A 21,310-nucleotide genomic window follows, 5' to 3' on the forward strand; every position below is an offset into this window, starting at 1 on the left:
AGAAAAGAGGCAGAGCTGAAATAAAAACAAAGTTATTTATTTTGGGGTCTCAGAATTGCAGTTTGGGAAAGAACACATTTGGGCAGCAACCAAAGTAGTGCCTCTACCTTCCCCACCCCCATCCAGGGAATAAAAGGAAAAGGTTTTTGCAGACAAAAGGGAATGCTTGGATATGTCGTTTACTAAGAATTCTGATGACCAAGACTGGTGTTGGTGGCAGGAAACTAAACTTGGTGACCGTAACTGGTGTCTAAGGCTATCACTAAGCAGGGTCTCTTACTATAGCAAGCTGCAGGTGTTTGGGCCAAGTCCCTGGAAGAGTTGCAGTTTGGCCCGGTTCCACCATTTGTGGTTCTCCTACCAGTGAGGATGTGCATAAGGCCCATCTCCTTACTGGCCTCTGGCTCCATTTGAAAACCTGTTGACATAAGTGACTATTTCATTTCACCTTTCACAATGTAATATATTGAAGAAGATAATATTAAGAAGCCAAAAGTGAAGCTTGGGCTCATGTCTGTTGTGTTTCAAGCAGGCAACCCAAACCCTAAAGCCCTTAATGCAGTGGCTGGCACACAGTAGGTCCTCAATATATGGTTCTAAGATATGGGGGGGGGGTTGGCTACCAAGCAACCATTTCACATTCTCTGGGCTCCCCGGGGACTCTCACTGGAGATTCTGGGGCGGTGGGTTGTGCTTGAGACTCCCGTTGCCCAGCAAGAAGCAGGCGTAGGTCTCAGGCCAGGCCAATAGGATGCTCCCTCCTTGGAATGGGAACCTCCAACAGCTGGAGCTCCTTCCACCTGAGTGGTGGCACCCTAACCACTCTGTCCTTGCCAGGCGACTATTCCCATGGGTCTCTCTTTCTGGAGCTACCTTGCTTTCAACACAGTCCTCCAGGCCCCCCTTGAAGTCTGGGAATGCCCATTATCCTTCCAGCTTATTTTCTTTTCCCTAAGGTAGTCAAAATCATCTTCTCTGGCTTATGGCACTGACAAATGGAGAAAAGGGTGTTGCATCCACACGACTCCTGAAATAGAATGCTATGGGCACCAGTGACAGTCACAACAAAGTTTATTACAGTGAGAGGCAAGGCCGACCGATTGGGACCAACACTCTTGAAAGAGTGCGGCCCCGAACAGCCGGGGTACAGAGTTTTTATAACCGATCACATCGTTTTATCATCACCTGGGAACAGAACAAAGAAACAGTTTCCAGATGAGTTGGAAACAGAGGTGTTTACTTTAGACTTTCTGCCTCTAAGTTGCAACCAGTGGATCTCCTTGACCCTGCCTCTGATGCTCTTTTCTTTGAACTTTTGTTTCCTTAATTGGTGAAGCCTAATTTACAAGAGTATGAGGCCTAGTTTACCAGAGCAAAGCAAGGCTGTTATCTCTTAACCTTCAGTGTCAACACAAAGCTGTTATTTTTCAAGCTAAGCATTAGCCCTACACTACAATTTAACCCTTACATTTCCCCCTTTTCTTGTCAGTGAATCAATCCCTTGTTTCATCATTAGGAACTAAGGGGATATAGTTGGACCTGATCATCATAATTTTTATTTCACTAACTCGCTTCTTGACATATTGTACTAACCAATTGATAATGCACGGGCCAATAGTTAACCCGAGAAGTAACAATAGCAGTGGCCCAGCTATGGCCGTAAGCAGTGATGTGACCCAGGGGGACCAAGAGAATAAACTCTGATACCAATTATTGCTGGCCTCCCCGGTACGTTCCCTGGTCCTAAGATTATCCCTGACCAAACTGAGAGTGTCTCGGATTACTCTGGAATTGTTCGCATAAAAACAGCACGTTTCTCCAAGGGCCACGCAGAGGCCCCCTTCCTTCATGAAGAGTAAATCAAGCCCTCTTCTATTTTGTAATACAACCTCGGCTAAAGAGTCTACTTGGTGTTCTAACCGAGAAATTGAAGTTTCCAAGTAGCCTAGGTCTCGGTCTACTTGCTTGCTTACAGTTTTGAAATTTTGGTCCCCCACAATGAGTCCAGCAGTTCCAATAGCTGTGGATCCCGCAATTCCCAGTCCCACTAGGAGTGGAATGAGGACTGGTGCTGCCCTTTTTACCCTGGTATGTTAGCCAATTTTTGTTCTTGATCCCTGTGTCCATATCCATAGGTAACCATATAGGGGTTTTCGGGGACCGGAGGAGCAAAGCCCGTTGGCTGTTTATAATTAGTAACTAAAGTCCCCCATGAGTCCCCCACCAAGTCGCATAAATCAAACAAAAAAAACAAGGCACAGTGGAAGAGGTATTAGATGCTATCACCTTCCCCGTGACAGTGTCCCTGAGTTCCCATTGATATGGCCAAAAAGATAGGGGATGCAATTTCATACAGTCCCCCACACTTAACACCATACAAATTATTATTATGCCTGCATCAGTCTTAGCTTTAAAGGATCCTCTGGGTGCCGTTGAACCTTCTGTTGCTGTTTGTTATCTGGTTCTGTATCAGTCTGGGTTGTTCCCGCCTTCACGCAGTTTTTCTTAACCTGAGAGTGATGAATCCAGGTTCGGACACCATCTACCTTGATGGCCGTGGGCGTAGTCAGAATCACGGTGTGTGGTCCTTTCCAGCGCGGCTCCAGGGTTTTAGGCTCGTGCCTTTTGACCCAGACTAAGTCTCCTGGTTGAAAGGGGTGGGGAAGAACAGGAGGATGAGCGAAGGCTTCTCTCAAGGCCCTGGTTATTTTCTTCTGTACATGTTGCAGGGCCATGAGTGAAGCCAGCAAATGGTCCCGTTCCAACTGTTCCATTACGTCATCTCCTAGCCTCTGCAGGATAGTTGGAGGTCTGCCAAATAAAATTTCATAAGGGGAAAATCCCTTGACAAATGGAGTACAACGTGCTCGCAAAAGGGCAAAAGGCAGGACATCAACCCAATTTTCGCCTGTCTCAAGGGACAATTTGGTTAAGGTCTCTTTTAGGGTCTGATTCATCCTTTCTACTTGACCCGAGCTCTGGGGTCTATATGCACAATGTAATTTCCAATCTATTCCCAATGCCTGGCCTAGACCCTGGGACACCTGTGCCATGAAGGCCGGGCCATTGTCCGATCCTATGCTCAGAGGCAGCCCGAATCTAGGGATTATTTCATTTAATAATTTCTTAACTGTCGCCTGAGCCATTTCTGATTTAGTGGGGAACGCCTCAACCCACCCGGAGAAGGTGTCTACAAAAATAAGCAAGTATTTATATCTGTATTTCCCTGGTTTGATCTCAGTAAAATCTACTTCCCAAAAGCGGCCTGGCTCAATTCCTCTCTTTTAGCTTCTGAAACCTTCCTATTTGCACCCTGATTCACTTGGGTGCAACTTACACACCTTTCAACCACCTCTTCAATCTCTTTTCCCAGCCCTTGCGCCCTGAACTTTCTCTGTACTAATTCCGCCATCCTCGTTTTTCCCAGATGAGTCCCTTGGTGGAGCTGACCCACCATGTGCCGCCCGAGTGCCGCGGGTAAGAGTATCTTACCTTCAGGATCCTGAAACCACTTTTGTCCCAGCATCTTACTTCCCCCTTTTCTGGAAATCCACTCCAAATCTTTAGGAGTGTAACTGGGCTCCAGTGGAAGCAGGGGCTCTGTCAAGATCGGTAGCTCCAAGGCACTTTCACTTTTAGTTAGGGCAGCTTCTCAGGCTGCTGCATCAGCCAGGCGGTTTCCGATTGCCTGTAGGGAGTTGCCTTTTTGATGTCCTGGGCAGTGAATGATTGCCAGTCTTGCAGGTTCCCAGATGGCTGCTAGAAGATCTAAAATTTCAGCTTTATTTTTGATGGCCTTGCCTTCTGCTGTGAGGAGACCGCGCTCTTGATAAATGGATCCGTGTACATGCGCGGTTGCAAAAGCACAGCGGCTGTCTGTATAAATGTTAACTGACTTGTTTCTTCCAAGTTTTAGGGCTTTTGTTAGTGCAATGAGCTCTGTGCGTTGGGCTGAAGTTCCTGGGGGAAGGGTCTGTTGCCATAAAACTTCACGGTCTGTCGTCACCGCAGCACCAGCATACCTTTGCCCTTGAAACACAAAACCACTGCCGTCTGAAAACATGCTGATATCAGGGTCATGTAAAGGAATGTCTGTAAGATCAGAGTGGAGGGACGAGATCGTTGCCAAGGTTTCTGGGCAAGGGTGTAGAGGGGGATTCTGTCCTTCGGGCAGCAAAGTGGCTGGGTTTAAGGTTGTGGGAGCACAAAAACGTATTCAGGGCTGGTCGAGTAGCAATGCTTGGTATTGGGTAATCTGAGCATTTGACAGCCATCGCTCTGGGGGAGCCCGCAGTAAAGTTTCCACTTCATGGGGCCCCATGACAGACAATGCTTGCCCCAAGGTTAGTCTGTCTGCATCTTTAACTAGAAGCGCAGTGGCGGCAATTTGTCAAATGCATGGGGGCCATCTGGAAGCAACTGGACCCAGCCGTTTGGATAAATAAGCCACCATTCAGTGCCAAGGTCTTAGGCGCTGAGTCAGAACTCCCTTGGCTACCCCCCCTTTTTCGGCTACAAACCAATGGAATGGCTTGGTGGGATCTGGCAAAGCCAAGGCTGGTGGGGTTATGAGAGCATCTCGTAAGGCTTTAGTTTGAGTCTCTCCCCACGTGAAGGACTCTGGAGATCCTTTGAGAGTGGCATATAAAGGGGCCTCCAGTTCAGCAAAACCAGGTATCTACAGTCTGCAGTAGCTGGTTGCCCCAAGGAACTCGCGGACTTGTTTGCGAGTTCTAGGCTGAAGAATATCGAGTATAGCCCGAATTCTTTGTTCACCAAGATAGTGCTTACCTTTTTTAAGGTTGTAACCTAAACAGGTCACTGCGGTACGACAGATCTGTGCTTTTCTGGCTGACACTCGGTACCCCAGTTTTTGTAGAAGACTCGAGAGTCCTTTGGTGGCACTCAGGCATTCTAAACGAGAAGGGGCCGCCAACAAGGTATCATCAACATATTGCAGTAGAGTTACCTGTGGGTTGGAGATCTGAAATGGCTCTAAATCTTGGTGCAGGGCTTCATTAGAAAGAGTAGGAGAATTTTTAAATCCCTGGGGGAGTCGCGTCCAGGTGAGCTGTCCGGCTTTTCCCTCTTCAGGATCAGTCCATTCAAATGCAAATAGTGGCTGGCTTTTGTGGGGCCAGCGGGATGGCAAAGAAGGCATCTTTTAAGTCCAGAACTGTATAATACACCTGAGAAGGGGGAAGCAGACTAAGGAGAGTATAAGGGTTGGGTACAGTGGGATGAATTTCCATTACCCTGGCGTTTACTGCTCTTAGGTCTTGAACTGGCCGGAAATCGGATGAGTTAGGCTTCTGGACAGGAAGAAGCGGAGTATTCCATGGCGACTTGCATGGGATCAAAATGCCAGAGTCACGCAAACGTTTGATGTGAATAGCGATTCCCCGCCTAGCCTCCCGGGACATGGGATATTGTTTTACTCTTACCAGAAGCGCGGATGCCTTAAGTTCCACTATTATGGGAGCTTGATGAATTGCCAGCCCAGGTGGATTGGTTTCAGCCCACACATGGGGGAAATCCGCCTGGAGTCTTTTAAGGAGGGGATTGACTGCATGGACATTTTCATTAGGCACTGGAGTGAGCAGGCCCTCTTCCCCAAGTGGCACAGTCACCATTACTGTTGTTGGGCCATCCTGGCCGACTTTAATATGCATACCCCCTTCAGTGAATTTCAAAGAAGCTGTTAGTTTATGCAGTAGGTCTCTACCTAGTAATCCATGGTAGGGGCATTCAGGCATGATTAGGAAAGAATGTGTAACAGTTTTATGGCCTAAATCTACTTGTCGTTCAGTGGTCCATTTACAAGTCTGGGACCCAGTTGCTCTTTGCACCAGGGTTGCCCCTTGCCTGGTGGGGTCAGGATCTTGTTTTAGAACTGAAAATGTTGCCCCAGTGTCCACCAAGAAGGTCTTAGGTTGGCCCCCTATAGTAACAGTAACCAACGGCTCAGAAGGGGCCACTGAGCTGCGGCCCCGTCAGTCAAAATCGACTCCCATCACAGATACCTGGGGTGGCTGAGTTTTGCGTTGGGCTAAGATGGGGCAATCCTTTTTCCAGTGTCCCTCTTGTTTGCAATATGCACACTGATTTTTTTAATTTTTTTTTAATTTATTTTTGGGACAGAGAGAGACAGAGCATGAATGGGGGAGGGGCAGAGAGAGAGGGAGACACAGAATCGGAAACAGGCTCCAGGCTCTGAGCCATCAGCCCAGAGCCTGACGCGGGGCTCGAACTCCCGGACCGCGAGATCGTGACCTGGCTGAAGTCGGACGTTTAACTGACTGCGCCACCCAGGCGCCCCCACGCTGATTTTTTCCTAGTGACACTTTAACCCTTTGTTTATCTTTTTTCTTTTGTCCAGACCAGAATTCTTTGGGCGTTCCGGGTCTTCTTCCCTCATGGGCATCCAGGACGGACACCACTACCCTACTTAATTTTTTTGTCTGTCTTTCCTCCTGAGAATCCCTATTGTTGAAAACCTTTTGGGCTATTTCAACTAACTCAGATAAATTTTTTCCTTTAAACCCATCTAATTTTTGTAACTTTTTCCGAATGTCTGGGGCTGCCTGTGAGACAAAAGCCAGATTTAATGCCCTTTTATTTTCAGGTGCCTCAGGGTCAATAGGGATAAAGGTGCGGTACGCCTCCATGAGCCTAAGAAGGCTGAGGGGCTTTCCTCAGCTCCCTGAATTACTTGTTACCTTAGATATGTTTGTGGGCCGGCGGGCGGCCATTCGGAGACCTCCCAGTAGAGTCTGGCAAAATAGGGTCAATGACTGCCTACCGTGAGGAGTGTTTGGGTCCCAATTCTCAGGATGCGAGGAAGGAAAAACTTCCTCGAGCACAGCAGGATCCTCGGTGGGTTGCCCGTTTGGCCCCATCACTAATTTCTGGGCCTTGCGACGGATCTTATCTCGCTCCTCAGTGGTGAAAAGAACCTGCAAGAGCTGCTGGCAGTCATCCCAGGTTGGCTGATGGGTCACAAATATGGTTTCAAGAAGAGAAATTAAGGTTTGGGATTTCTCTGAGAATGAGGGGTTTTGAAGCTTCCAATTATAAAGGTCGCTAGTGGAGAAGGGTACATAAGTCATAAAGGGTCGGACTTCATCCTGCAGGGGTGGCCCTGGACAAAGGGGTAGGGCAGCGGGAGGGGGGTGGAAGGGAGTCCCTGACTGGGTGTGAGACAAGCTCAGGGGAATGTCCCGACTCGGGCTTGCCTCCTGATCTGAGGCATCTTGACCCGTATATTTTGGGCGAGAACTATAGGGCGGTGGGTGGTAAGTTTCTTCTTCTTCCTTTGATGCAGGTGGTAGAGAGGGCAGCTGCTTAGTCCCGTCAAGATTCTTATTTTGAGCTCCAGATGGGCTGCCTTTGAGTGGTAAAGCCTGTACTTTAGGGAGGCAAGGGGGAAGGGGAAGGAGAAGTTTTAACCAATCTGGAGGGTTTTTGATGAGGGTCCTCCATGCCCCAATATATGGGATTTGGTCTTCGTGCCTAGAAAAGACAATATCATGAAACCCATATACCAATGTAAGGTCAAAGGTCCCCTGTGGAGGCCATTCCACCTGAAAGCTGGTCCATTCCACCTCTCAGAGAGTTCGAAGGACTGGCTTCTTAACTTGGAGGCCGAAAACTGAGGTAGCTCACCTATAGTCCTGGAAATGGGTTAGTATGAGACTCAGAGAGGTGGGGGTACTCTGATTTTGACCCTTGACAAAGATAGGCAGAACTGACAAGGACGCACAGTCAACAGGAAGAAGACAATTAAGACATGAAGAAAACACAAGTTTGAGATCTCTAGGCCAGTAGGCTGTGGCAGCCACCTGAAAACAGGATCCTTCTTGACAAAAACCAAACCAAATGGGGTCTACCAGCATCCCGGTAGGATCCCTGACTCTAGGTCTATAGCCGCGTCCAGCAGACCCTCCTGAGTCATCCAAATGGCGCGCCCCAAGAATTCCTTACCTCTTCCAATCCCGAGCTTCTTCCCAGGGGTCGGCGGAGAAATCCGCAGAAAGGGCCCTGTTTCAGACCTTTAAATTTCCAGCGGAACAATCCAAGGAAAGGGCCCTGTTTCAGACCTTTAACTTTCCCGGCCAATGCACCAAATGTTGCATCCACACGACTCCTGAAACAGAATGCTACAGGCACCAGTGACAGTCACAACAAAGTTTATTACAATGAGAGGCAAGGCCGACCGATCGGGACCAACACTCTTGAAAGAGTGCGGCCCCGAACAGCCGGGGTACAGAGTTTTTATAACCGATCACATCGTTTTATCATCACCTGGGAACAGAACAAAGAAACAGTTTCCAGATGAGTTGGAAACAGAGGTGTTTACTTTAGACTTTCTGCCTCTAAGTTGCAACCAGTGGATCTCCTTGACCCTGCCTCTGATGCTCTTTTCTTTGAACTTTTGTTTCCTTAATTGGTGAAGCCTAATTTACAAGAGTATGAGGCCTAGTTTACCAGAGCAAAGCAAGGCTGTTATCTCTTAACCTTCAGTGTCAACACAAAGCTGTTATTTTTCAAGCTAAGCATTAGCCCTACACTACAATTTAACCCTTACAAGGGGACTCTGAATCCCCTCAGCAAGAGGGCGTGCTCTGAGTTGTGACAGGAGGGCTGAAACCCAGGGGGCTCTTGAGGGCAGGATGCAAGTCCTTTAAGTGGACTTCAAGGCCTTAACAGGACCTTGGAAGACTGCCAATCCTTCTTGTTCATGCCACTCCAGCCCTACTGGCCTCCTAGCTATTTGTCACACCCAGTGGCACACTCCTACCTCAGGGCCTTTGTACTTGCTGTTCCCTTTGCCTGGAATGCTCTTCCTCCAGAAATCCCCCAATCTACTCTCCTCTTCTTTGCTCAAATGGCATCTCCTCATGGGGCCTCCCTCAAGCACCCTACTTCAAAAATACAAACCCCACCTGTCTCCTCTGCCTACTTCATTTTTCTCCAGAAACTTCCAACATACCACATCATCTGCTTATTTATTTTTCTGTCTACCTCCTATGCCCTGTGAGGGCAGGCTTTTGCCCATCTTGCTCACTTCTGTATCCTCAGTACAGTAACCTGGCATGTGGTAGGTGCTCGATAAACGTTTGTAAACCCGAGTTGCAGTCTTGATGGACACGGTCAGGAACTTGGTGGAATAAGCATTGGTCCCAAAGAGTGTTGGAGATCCTGACAAGTGCCCTATTGGGGTCCTGGAAGGATCCCACTCTGCCACTCTCCCAGTGACCTGCGTGTGGGGGAGGGAGTCACGTAAGGCCTGGCCAATCTGGGTGAAGAGCCACTGTATCTTGGAAGGCTCAATAATATTAATAATGATAATAATAATAAAAATGGCAGCTTTTATGGTTGCTGGTCTTTTTTCCTAGGTCTCTGTTAAGTGCTTTACATTCACTATCTCTTTTACGTCTGGTATCATTCTGATGAGGTGGTCCTATTACATCCGTTTTATACATATACATATATTTTAATGTTTATTTTTTTTTAGAGACAGAGCACAAGCAGAGACAGAGGGAGACAGAATCGGAAACAGGTTCCAGGCTCTGAGCAGTCAGCACAGAGCCCGATGCGGGGCTTGAACCCACGAACCATGAGATCGTGACCTGAGCCGAAGTCGGACACTCAACCTACTGAGCCACCCAGGCGCCCCTAAATTACATCCATTTTAAAGATGAGAACCCTGAGGCTTGCAGGGTGTCAATAACAGGCCCCACCGCCTCAGGCCACTTCCCTGCAGCCTGGCAAGGAACGCATCTGGGAATGAACGATGCATTTCCGCCCTGCCCAATAGAGGGGGAGTGGGACCTGGGGCGCCGGGCGTGGGAGGCGGGGCTTCCCACAGAGGCGGGGCTGCTGGTGGCAGGGGCCCAGAGCATGCGTGGGCCCCGAGGACCTTGCCGCCAGGGGCCAGGCTGCGCAGTGGCGGCGGCGTGTGGCGGTGGCGGCGTCCATGGCGGCTCCTTCCTGGAGGGGCGGGGTGGCTGCGCGGGGCGGCTGCGCGGCAGGGCCTGACGTCACCGGGCACTCGGACTCGCCCCCACCACGGCTGCAGTTGCGGAGCCTGAGAGCAGGCACCAACGCAGTCTGGGCTGAGAATGCAGCGCGCGTGGCCATGGCCTCTGGCGCCTCGGCTAAGCGGGCGCACGGCGCGGGAGCAGCGGGAGGGCAGCCCCGGACCCCCGCCCCCAGTGCTTGGCTGACCGGCTGTCCCCTCATCTCGTCCCACAGAGGCGGACACTCGACAGAGGCTGCTGCGCACCGTCCAGAAGGAGGCGGGTGCCGGGGGCGGGGTCGCGTTCCTGGGGGAGGGGGCTTTCAAGCCCCTGGGGAAGGGTCTCCGAAGGAGAGGTGGCCGGTGGCGGCGGCGGGGACGGCCATTTCCGGTTTGGGGCTCACCGGGCTGGGTATTTACCTCCCGCAGAACTGGAGGCGGGTGAGTTTGGGGGTTGGAGTATAGGGGGACTCTGGATGTTTTTATGCTGTGTGCAGGGGCGGGTGCAGCGGGAGGGCCCTCCCTCGGTGTGGGGCATCCTTGGATATGTCTGGTTAGGACCTCGTCTTGTGGATGAGCCGGTGGTTGGATCTCAGTAAGGCGAGGCAAGCGCCTGGGGGTGCTGACTGGGTGTATTGGGTGGTGGAGGGCTGAATGGAGCTGCAGAAGGAAGACCAGACTTCGGAAGGGGGGAAAGGTTCACTGTGGAAAAATGCCCCTCATCCCAGATCTGCCCTTTCCCGCAAATTCTCAGTACTTGGAGCCACCCCCAGGAGCCAAGAGACTCCCCCTGCCCCCCATTCCTGAAAGCCCCTGGCAAGTGGGTTACTCCATTTGTGGGCTTGTCCCCTGCTGTTTTGGCGGGTGAGTTACACATTCTCTCTCATGATTTCATGGTTCGTGGTTTTGAGTCCCACATCGGGCTCTGCCCTGACAGCACAGAGCCTGCTTGGGATTCTGTCTGTCTTCCAATTTCTCTGCCCCTCCTCTGCCTCATACACATTCTCTCTCTCTCTCTCTCTCTCTCAATATTAAAATAACTATAAAAATATGTAAAAGGATCTAGTGATTAAAAATTGGGCAATGCATAAATACATGGGCAATATCCACAGAGAGCAGGAAATTATAAGAAACAAATAGAAATGTTAGAAATAAAAACATAACAGATATGAGACTCAGCAGACTGGACAAAGCAGAGGAAAAGAAACCAGTGAGCTTGTAGTCAAGTCAATTGAAATTATTAAAATTAAACTAAACGGAGGTGAGGAGGGGTGGAAGGGGGTTAAAAACAAGAGAGAATCTGAGTTCTGTGGGGCAATAACAGTAATGACTGAATGTTGTGCATGTAACTCAGTCCCAGAGGGAGAAAAGAGAGAGTAGAATTTGGGAAAAATCTGAAGAAATAATGGTTGAGAAATCTCTTGGATTGATGATACCAACCCACTGATCCAAGAATCTCAGGGCACTCCAAGCAGGATAAACACAAAGAAAATTGCTCCTGAACACATCAGAGTCAAACTGTTAAAAATCAAAGACAAGAGCAGATCTTATGAGTGTTCGTGGGGGGGGGGGGAGTTTACTGCTATTATTCATTGAAATAAATTTTCTGCCCCCTTTTCTCTCTCTTCTGCTGGGAATCCTATAATATAAATGTTATGACTTTTGATGGAGTCACTGAATTTCCTACGTCTATTGTGTTGCATATTCATCTTTCTTTCTTTTGTTCAGCATCATTTTTGCCCATTCTTTTATCTTCTTGGCCACTAATTCATTCTTCTGCTTTTTCCAGTCTGCTGTTCATTACATCAAGCTTGTTCCCAGTCTCATTTACTGCATTCTTCATCTCTGATTGATTCTTTTTTCTTAAAGGTTATTTTGAGACAGATAGGGACAGCACAAGTTGAGGAGGGGTAGAGAGAGAGGGAGACAGAGAATCCTAAGCAGGCTCCATGCCATCAGCACAGATGGGGCCTGAAATCATGAAACTGTAAGATCATGACCTGAGCTGAAACCAAGAGTTGGATGCTTAACTGACTGAGCCAACCAGGCACCCCAATCTGATTGATTCTTTTTTAACTCTTTTATCTCTGTTGTAAGCGTCCCACTGATATCTTCCATTCTTTTCTTAGGTTCAGTGAATATCTTATGGTTCTTGCTTTACATTCTCCATTAGACATGTTAGTTATATGTTTTGCTTAGATCTCTGTCCGTGTCCTTTATCTTGTTCTTTCATTTGGGATATATTCCTCTGTCTTGGCGTTTTGGCTAACTCTCTACCTTCTTCTGTGGGTTAGCAGCCTTCCATTTTACTCTCTGATGAGGTAATGGAAGCCATACAATCATCACAGTTAATAAAGGTCTGCAGAGAGAAATGTACGAATATCATATACATTCAATACTGTTAGACTGCGGACCGAGGGAAGATGGTGGCGTAGGAGGACGCTGGGCTCACCGCGCGTCCTGCCGATCACTTAGATTCCACCTACACCTGCCTAACTAACCCAGAAAACCACCAGAAGACTAGCAGAACGGAGTCTCCAGAGCCAAGCGCAGACGAGAGGCCCATGGAAGAGGGTAGGAAGGGCGGAGAGGCGGTGCACGCTCCACGGACCGGCGGGAGGGAGCCGGGGCGGAGGGGCGGCCCGCCGGCCAAGCAGAGCCCCCGAGTCTGGCTGGCAAAAGCGGAGGGGCCTGACGGACTGTGTTCCCACAGCAAGCGCGACTTAGCGTCTGGGAGGTCATAAGTTAACAGCTCTGCTCAGAAAGCGGGAAGGCTGGAGGACAAAGGGAGGGAGAACTGCTGAGCCCCCGGATGACAGAGCTCAGCTTGGTGGGGAACAAAGGCGCTCGCCAGCGCCATCTCCCTCGCCCATCCCCCAGCCAAAATCCCAAAGGGAACCGGCTCCTGCCAGGGAACTTGCTTGCTCCACGCAAACACCCAACTCTGTGCTTCTGCGGAGCCACCCTTCCGGCAGCGGGTATGACTCCCTCCCGCTGCCACAGGGCCCCTCCTGAAGTGGATCCCCTAAGGAGAAGCGAGCTAAGCCTGCCCCTCCTGCCCCCATGCACCTTGCCTACCCACCTCAGCTAATATGCCAGATCCCCAGCACCACAAGCCTGGCAGTGTGCAAGTAGCCCAGACGGGCCATGCCACCCCACAGTGAATCCCGCCCCTAGGAGAGGGGAAGAGAAGGCACACACCAGTCTGACTGTGGCCCCAGCGGTGGGCTGGGGGCAGACATCAGGTCTGACTGCGGCTCCGCCCACCAGCTCCAGTTATACACCACAGCACAGGGGAAGTGCCCTGCAGGTCCTTGCCACTCCAGGGACTATCCAAAATGACCAAATGGAAGAATTCCCCTCAGAAGAATTTCCAGGAAATAACAACAGCTAATGAACTGATCAAAAAGGATTTAAATAATATAACAGAAAGTGAATTTAGAATAATAGTCATAAAATTAATCGCTGGGCTTGAAAACAGTATAGAGGACAGCAGAGAATCTCTTGCTACAGAGATCAAGGGACTCAGGAACAGCCAGGAGGAGCTGAAAAACGCTTTAAACGAAATGCAAAATAAAATGGGAATGACGATGGCTCGGATTGAAGAGGCAGAGGAGAGAATAGATGAACTAGAAGATAAAGTTATGGAAAAAGAGGAAGCTGAGAAAAAGAGAGATAAAAAAAATCCAGGAGTAAGAGGGGAAAATTAGACAACTAAGTGATCCACTAAAGGGAAATAATATACGCATAATTGGTATTGCAGAGGAGGAAGAGAGAGGGAAAGGTGCTGAAGGTGTACTTGAAGAAATAATAGCTGAGAACTTCCCTGAACTGGGGAAGGAAAAAGGCACTGAAATCCAAGAGGCACAGAGAACTCCCTTCAGACGTAACTTGAATCGATCTTCTGCATGACATATCATAGTGAAACTGGCAAAATACAAGGATAAAGAGAAAGTTCTGAAAGCAGCAAGGGATAAATGTGCCCTAACATATAAAGGGAGACCTATAAGACTCGTGACTGATCTCTCTTTTGAAACTTGGCAGGCAGAAAGGATTGGCACGAGATCTTCAATGTGTTGAACAGGAAAAATATGCAGCCGAGAATCCTTTATCCAGCAAGTCTGTCATTCAGAATAGAAGGAGAGATAAAGGTCTTCCCAAACAAACAAAAACTGAAGGAATTTGTCATCACTAAACCAGCCCTACAAGAGATCCTAAGGGGGATCCTGTGAGACAAAGTACCAGAGACATTGCTACAAGCATAAAACACACAGACATCACAATGACTCTAAACCCGTATCTTTCTATAATAACACTGAATGTAAATGGATTAAATGCGCCAACCAAAAGACATAGGGTATCAGAATGGATAAAAAAAACAAGACCCATCTATTTGCTGTCTACAAGAGACTCATTTTAGATCTGAGGACACCTTTAGATTGAGAGTGAGGGGATGGAGAACTATTTATCATGCTACTGGAAGCCAAAAGAAAGCGGGAGTAGCCATACTTATATCAGACAAACTAGACTTTAAATTAAAGGCTGTAACAAGAGATGAAGAAGGGCATTATATAATAATTACAGGGTCTACCCATCAGGAAGAGCTAACAATTATAAATGTCTATGCGCCGAATACCGGAGCCCCCAAATATATACAACAATTACTCATAAACATAAGCAACCTTATTGGTAAGAATGTGGTAATTGTAGGGGACTTTAACACTCCACTTACAGAAATGGATAGATCATCTAGACACATGGTCAATAAAGAAACAAGGGCCCTGAATGATACACTGGATCAGATGGACTTGACAGATATATTTAGAACTATGCATCCCAAAGCAACAGAATATACCTTCTTCTCGAGTGCACATGGAACATTCTCCAAGATAGATCATATACTGGGTCACAAAACAGCCCTTCGTAAGTAGGCAAGAATTGAAATTATACCATGCATACTTTCAGACCACAATGCTATGAAGCTTGAAATCAACCACAGGAAAAAGTCTGGAAAACCTCCAAAAGCATGGAGGTTAAAGAACACCCTACTAACGAATGAGTGGGTCAACCAGGCAATTAGAGAAGAAATTAAAAAATATATGGAAACAAACGAAAATGAAAATACAACAATCCAAACGCTTTGGGACACAGTGAAGGCAGTCCTGAGAGGAAAATACATTGCAATCCAGGCCTATCTGAAGAAACAAGAAAAATCCCAAATACAAAATCTAACAGCACACCTAAAGGAAATAGAAGCAGAACAGCAAAGGCAGCGTAAACCCAGCAGAAGAAGAGAAATAATAAAGATCACAGCAGAAATAAACAATATAGAATCTAAAAAAAACTGTAGAGCAGATCAACGAAACCAAGAGTTGGTTTTTTGAAAAAATGAACAAAATTGACAAACCTCTAGCCAGGCTTCTCAAAAAGAAAAGGGAGATGACCCAAATAGATAAAATCATGAATGAAAATGGAATTACTACAACCAATCTCTCAGAGATACAAACAATTATCAGGGAATACTATGAAAAATTATATGCCAACAAATTGGACAACCTGGAAGAAATGGACAAATTCCTAAACACCCATACTCTTCCAAAACTCAATCAGGAGGAAATAGAAAGCTTGAACAGACCCATAACCAGCGAAGAAATTGAATCGGTTATCAAAAATCTCCCAACAAATAAGAGTCCAGGCCCAGATGGCTTCCCAGGGGAGTTCTACCAGACGTTTAAAGCAGAGATAATACCTATCCTTCTCAAGCTATTCCAAAAAATAGAAAGGGAAGGAAAACTTCCAGACTCATTCTATGAAGCCAGTATTACTTTGATTCCTAAACCAGAGACCCAGTAAAAAAAAAAGAGAACTGCAGGCCAATATCCCTGATGAATATGGATGCAAAATTCTCAATAAGATACTAGCAAATCGAATTAAACAGCATATAAAAAGAATTATTCACCATGATCAAGTGGGATTCATTCCTGGGATGCAGGGCTGGTTCAACATTCGCAAATCAATCAACGTGATACATCACATTAATAAAAAAAAGATAAGAACCATATGATCCTGTCAATCGATGCAGAAAAGGCCTTTGACAAAATCCAGCACCCTTTCTTAATAAAAACCCTTGAGAAAGTCGGGATGTAGATGGAACATACTTAAAGATCATAAAAGCCATTTATGAAAAGCCCACAGCTAACATCATCCTCAATGGGGAAAAACTGAGAGCTTTTTCCCTGAGATCAGGAACATGACAGGGATGCCCACTCTCATCGCTGTTGTTTACCATAGTGCTGGAAGTTCTAGCATCAGCAATCAGACAACAAAAGGAAATCAAAGGCATCAAAATTGGCAAAGATGAAGTCAAGCTTTCGCTTTTTGCAGATGACATGATATTATACATGGAAAATCCGATAGACTCCACCCAAAGTCTGCTAGAACTGATATATGAATTCAGCAAAGTTGAAGGATACAAAATCAATGTACAGAAATCAGTTGCATTCTTATACACTAACAATGAAGCAACAGAAAGACAAATAAAGAAACTGATCCCATTCACAATTGCACCAAGAAGCATAAAATACCTAGGAATAAATCTAACGAAAGATGTAAAAGATCTGTATGCTAAAACTATAGAAAGCTTATGAAGGTAATTGAAGAAGATATAAAGAAATGGAAAGACATTCCCTGCTCATGGATTGGAAGAATAAATATTGTCAAAATGTACCCAAAGAGGGGCGCCTGGGTGGCGCAGTCGGTTAAGCGTCCGACTTCAGCCAGGTCACGATCTCGCGGTCTGTGAGTTCGAGCCCCGCGTCAGGCTCTGGGCTGATGGCTCAGAGCCTGGGGCCTGTTTCTGATTCTGTGTCTCCCTCTCTCTCTGCCCCTCCCCCGTTCATGCTCTGTCTCTCTCTGTCCCAAAAATAAATAAACGTTGAAAAAAAAAATTAAAAAAAAAAATGTACCCAAAGCTATCTACACATTCAATGCAATCCCAATCAAAATTGCGCCAGCATTCTTCTCGAAACTAGAACAAGCAATTTTAAAATTTGTATGGAACCACAAAAGGCCCCGAATAGTCAAAGTCATTTTGAAGAAGAAGACCAAAGCAGGAGGCATCACAATCCCAGACTTTAGCCTCTACTACAAAGCTGTCATCATCAAGACAGCATGGTATTGGAATAGAATAGAAACCCCAGAACTAGACCCACAAGTGTATGGCCAACAAATCTTTGACAAAGCAGGAAAGAACATCCAATGGAAAAAAGACAGTTGCTTTAACAAATGGTGCCGGGAGAACTGGACAGCAACATGCAGAAGGTTGAAACTAGACCACTTTCTCACACCATTCACAAAAATAAACTCAAAATGGATAAAGGACCTGAATGTGAGACAGGAAACCATCCAAACCCTAGAGGAGAAAGCAGGAAAAGACCTCTCTGACCTCAGCCGTAGCAATCTCTTACTCGACACATCCCCAAAGGCAAGGGAATTAAAAGCAAAAATGAATTACTGGGACCTTATGAAGATAAAAAGCTTCTGCACAGCAAAGGAAACAACCAACAAAACTAAAAGGCAACCAACGGAATGGGAAAAGACATTTGCAAATGAAATATCAGACAGAGGGCTAGTATCCAAAATCTATAAAGAGCTCACCAAACTCCACCCCCAAAAAACAAATAACCCAGTGAAGAAATGGGCAGAAGACATGAATAGACACTTCTCTAAAGAAGTCATCCGGATGGCCGACAGGCACATGAAAAGATGCTCAACGTCGCTCCTCATCAGGGAAATACAAATCAAAACCTCACTCAGATATCACCTCACGCCAGTCAGAGTGGCCAAAATGAACAAATCAGGAGACTACAGATGCTGGAGAGGATGTGGAGAAACGGGAACCCTCTTGCACTGTTGGTGGGAATGCAAATTGGTGCAGCCACTCTGGAAAACACTGTGGAGGTTCCTCAGAAAATTAAAAATAGACCTACCCTATGACCCAGCAATAGCACTGCTAGGAATTTACCCAAGGGATCCAGGAGTACTGATGCATAGGGGCACTTGTACCCCAATGTTTATAGCAGCACTCTCAACCATAGCCAAATTATGGAAAGAGCCTAAATGTCCATCAACTGATGAATGGATACAGAAATTGTGGTTTATATACACAATGGAGTACTACATGGCAATGAGAAAGAACGAAATATGGCCCTTTGTAGCAACGTGGATGGAACTGGAGAGTGTGATGCTAAGTGAAATAAGCCATACAGAGAAAGACAGATACCATATGTTTTCACTTTTGTGTGGATCCTGAGAAACTTAACAGAAACCCATGGGGGAGGGGAAGGAAAAAAAAAAGAGGTTAGAGTAGGAGAGAGCCAAAGCATAAGAGACTCTTAAAAACTGAGAAGAAACTGAGGGTTGATGGGGGGTGGGAGGGAGGGGAGGGTGGATGATGGGTATTGAGGAGGGCACCTTTTGGGATGAGCACTGGGTGTTGTATGGAAACAAATTTGACAATAAATTTCATATATTGAAAAAAAATACTGTTAGACTCTTTCTTAGGAATGACAGTAGTCATGGCCACAAGAGGGAATATTGGAGGAACACTGGTGTTTCATCAAAGATAGACAAATTGACAGTTTTCAGAAATCTGGAAGGGGAAATGAATACAAACGTAAAGGTCACCAAATGTAAAGAAAACTATTTGGAAGGGTGTGGGTTCTTTAAGGACAAATATGGTTACATTTTAGCAAAACTAGAAGAGATGGGATTCATGTAAACAAAACGCAATCTAATGACAGTTTTCTTCTAGAAACCATTGGAAACACATATTGCACACTGAGATGCATGGGGCTGGTGAAGTGCTTCTATTACAAATTCTAGTTGACATATTTGCAATAGCTCAAGAGCTTACAAAATATTTGCCTTATGATTCTGAGTATGTTAGGTTTCAGGAATGGGAAGCAAGCCAAGATTCTGAGATGAGAGTAGGTGATAAGATAAAGACTGAAATAAAAGACTGTGTCATCTTTATTCCTGTGAGGAATTAAACAACTAAGTGAAGAAATCCCAGGTATACGTCTTCAGTACCCACCAATGTGCTGTGAGGCATTTCAGCAACTTATTTTGGCCATAAAAGACCAAAGTGCTGATTATTTTGTGATAGTAATCTATTCTTATAAAACAATGAGAAATGTGGATGACATTATTCCAGGATTTGTCCTCTCTAGTCTGACAAGTGTCTCTTTGATTGAAGTGCCAAGAATCACATTTCAGATGATACATATTGATGATACAAGCCCATAGGACATGGCAAGTATAGCACAAGCTGTTATTAAGTGTAAGGGGAAGGATTATCCAGAACTCTCTATTGATCAGGGGAGATTATTCACTCCTGAAACCAAGTGTACTCTCCTTGGAAAGGCTTATGATAGCAAACCTCACAAAGGCAAACCGAACTCAGATGTCTACTTGCTACACCTTGGATCTCTACAGTGTAGGAGAGGTGACAGCTGAGACAGAAAGGCACAAACACATTGCTCAACGATCCGTTGTGGAAGCTGAGACTGATAAAATATGTGTCCACTCAGAAGATTATTTTCCTGTCAGCACCTCCAGCTAATATTTCAGCAATACTTTATATGGGGCTGATGACACGATGGAGAAACATAAATTACTGGCGCTGAACTTCAGTGGTACAGTTACAGCCATAAGCCAGGATGTTAGAGAAGTGAAGATTGGTGATCATATTGCCACCTCTTTTCCTGTTGTGGCATCATCAAAGGTCTTAATTCCTGACATCGTGTGTTTTCACAGCAGAAAAGTTTCCAGTTGGAAATGTACCATGTACATCATACTTTATAGTAGCTGGGAAAATTCTCACCCAGATATTACCAAATGCCAACTGTCTCTCCATACTTTAGGGTCAGTACTAGCTGATGTGCTGACCTTGGCTGCTAGGGAAGTAGGTTGGAGGTGGGGCACTCTTCTCTCCCTCTTTGCTCTTCTATGGCAAAAGGTATAATGCTACCAAGCACTTATTTTTCAGTCACCTCTAGAGAAACTCTACAGTGTTTCTTCAAAGAAACACTCACTGGCCTTCCGTGCTTCTAGATGCTGTCTTCCTATGTGACCAATGCCAGTCTGCATTCTACAGAAATTACTGCATAATGGTAACAATCATGCCCAGATCCACATTCTAAATCTTAGCCATCATGCTAAATAGGCTGCCCTGATAAAAGTCTGCCTGCAAGGATTTCATAAGAACTGAAAGAAAAATCCATGAAGGTCTTCAAGGATTCCATCAGAAACACACAAAAAGTGGCCTGCAATTCTGGACAGTCGTACTGGGAACAATTAGATTATAATATCCATGATTATAGGTTTTGGCAAAGCCAGGCTGGCCATATGGTAGTACCAGATAAATGTAAATGGCTATTTGCTAAGATTTTCCATTAGATAACCCATCATGGTAGGGACAAATTGGCTGTGATACAAAATGAACATTGATGGGGACACTTTTTTTGGTAACATTTATTTATTTTTGAGAGAGAGAGACAGAGAGAGAGAGAGAGAGGGAGGGAGGGAGAGAGGGAAGGAGGGAGGGAGGAGGGGCAGAGAGAGAGAGGGAGACAGAATCTGACACAGGCTCCAGACTCTGAGCTGTCAGCACACAGCCAGATGCAGGGCTCAGACCCATGAACCATGAGATCAAAACCTGAGCCGAAGTCGGACACGACTGACTGAGCCACCAAGGTGCCCCATGATGGGGACACTTTGTAAGGAGGATAGAGGATATGGACCACTCATGTCACACCTGTAAACCGATACAATTCTGGAAAAGCAGAGATTTGTGAGTCATGGACTCGAACCATGTCTAAGAGACCCCTTGAGCATCTCCAAATGAATTTCCTACAATTTCCTCCTTTTACAGGTGTTGAATATCTGTTAGTAATGCAATATATATTTGGGGATGGGGAGGAACGTATTGAAACATTCCCCTGTAAAAAGGCCACAGTACTCTCCAAGGGTAAAAAGTATCAGATTTTATGTCCCTTATCTTACATGGGTAATTCTGACTTATCTATCCATTGATAGGAACACATTTTACTGGGATAGTTCTTTGCGAATTGGGCAAGGTTTTGCCTCTTACTTAGAAACTTCATGGGCCTTATCATCACTGATTGATTAGAAAAACAAAAGGAACAAATGGAATATTAAAGCCAAACTATCTAAACTATCAGTCACATTTAGCCTCCTCCTCTCAGCAAATCATGGATTGTTTCCCTA

General features: G+C 46.2%; 1 long non-coding RNA gene across 1 annotated transcript; it reads right to left on the reverse strand.

Moving 5' to 3' along the window:
• Positions 1-2,396: 2,396 nt before the first annotated feature.
• On the reverse strand, positions 2,397-14,465 carry LOC123595694. The gene is made up of 4 exons (XR_006711306.1): positions 14,454-14,465; positions 8,713-8,721; positions 3,493-4,587; positions 2,397-2,811 (listed from the first exon to the last, which is right to left on the reverse strand). It is a non-coding gene; the product is annotated as an uncharacterized LOC123595694 (long non-coding RNA).
• Positions 14,466-21,310: the final 6,845 nt, after the last annotated feature.

Source organism: Leopardus geoffroyi (assembly GCF_018350155.1).
Source record: "Leopardus geoffroyi isolate Oge1 chromosome D3 unlocalized genomic scaffold, O.geoffroyi_Oge1_pat1.0 chrD3_random_Un_scaffold_49, whole genome shotgun sequence".
Taxonomy (NCBI): domain Eukaryota; kingdom Metazoa; phylum Chordata; class Mammalia; order Carnivora; family Felidae; genus Leopardus; species Leopardus geoffroyi.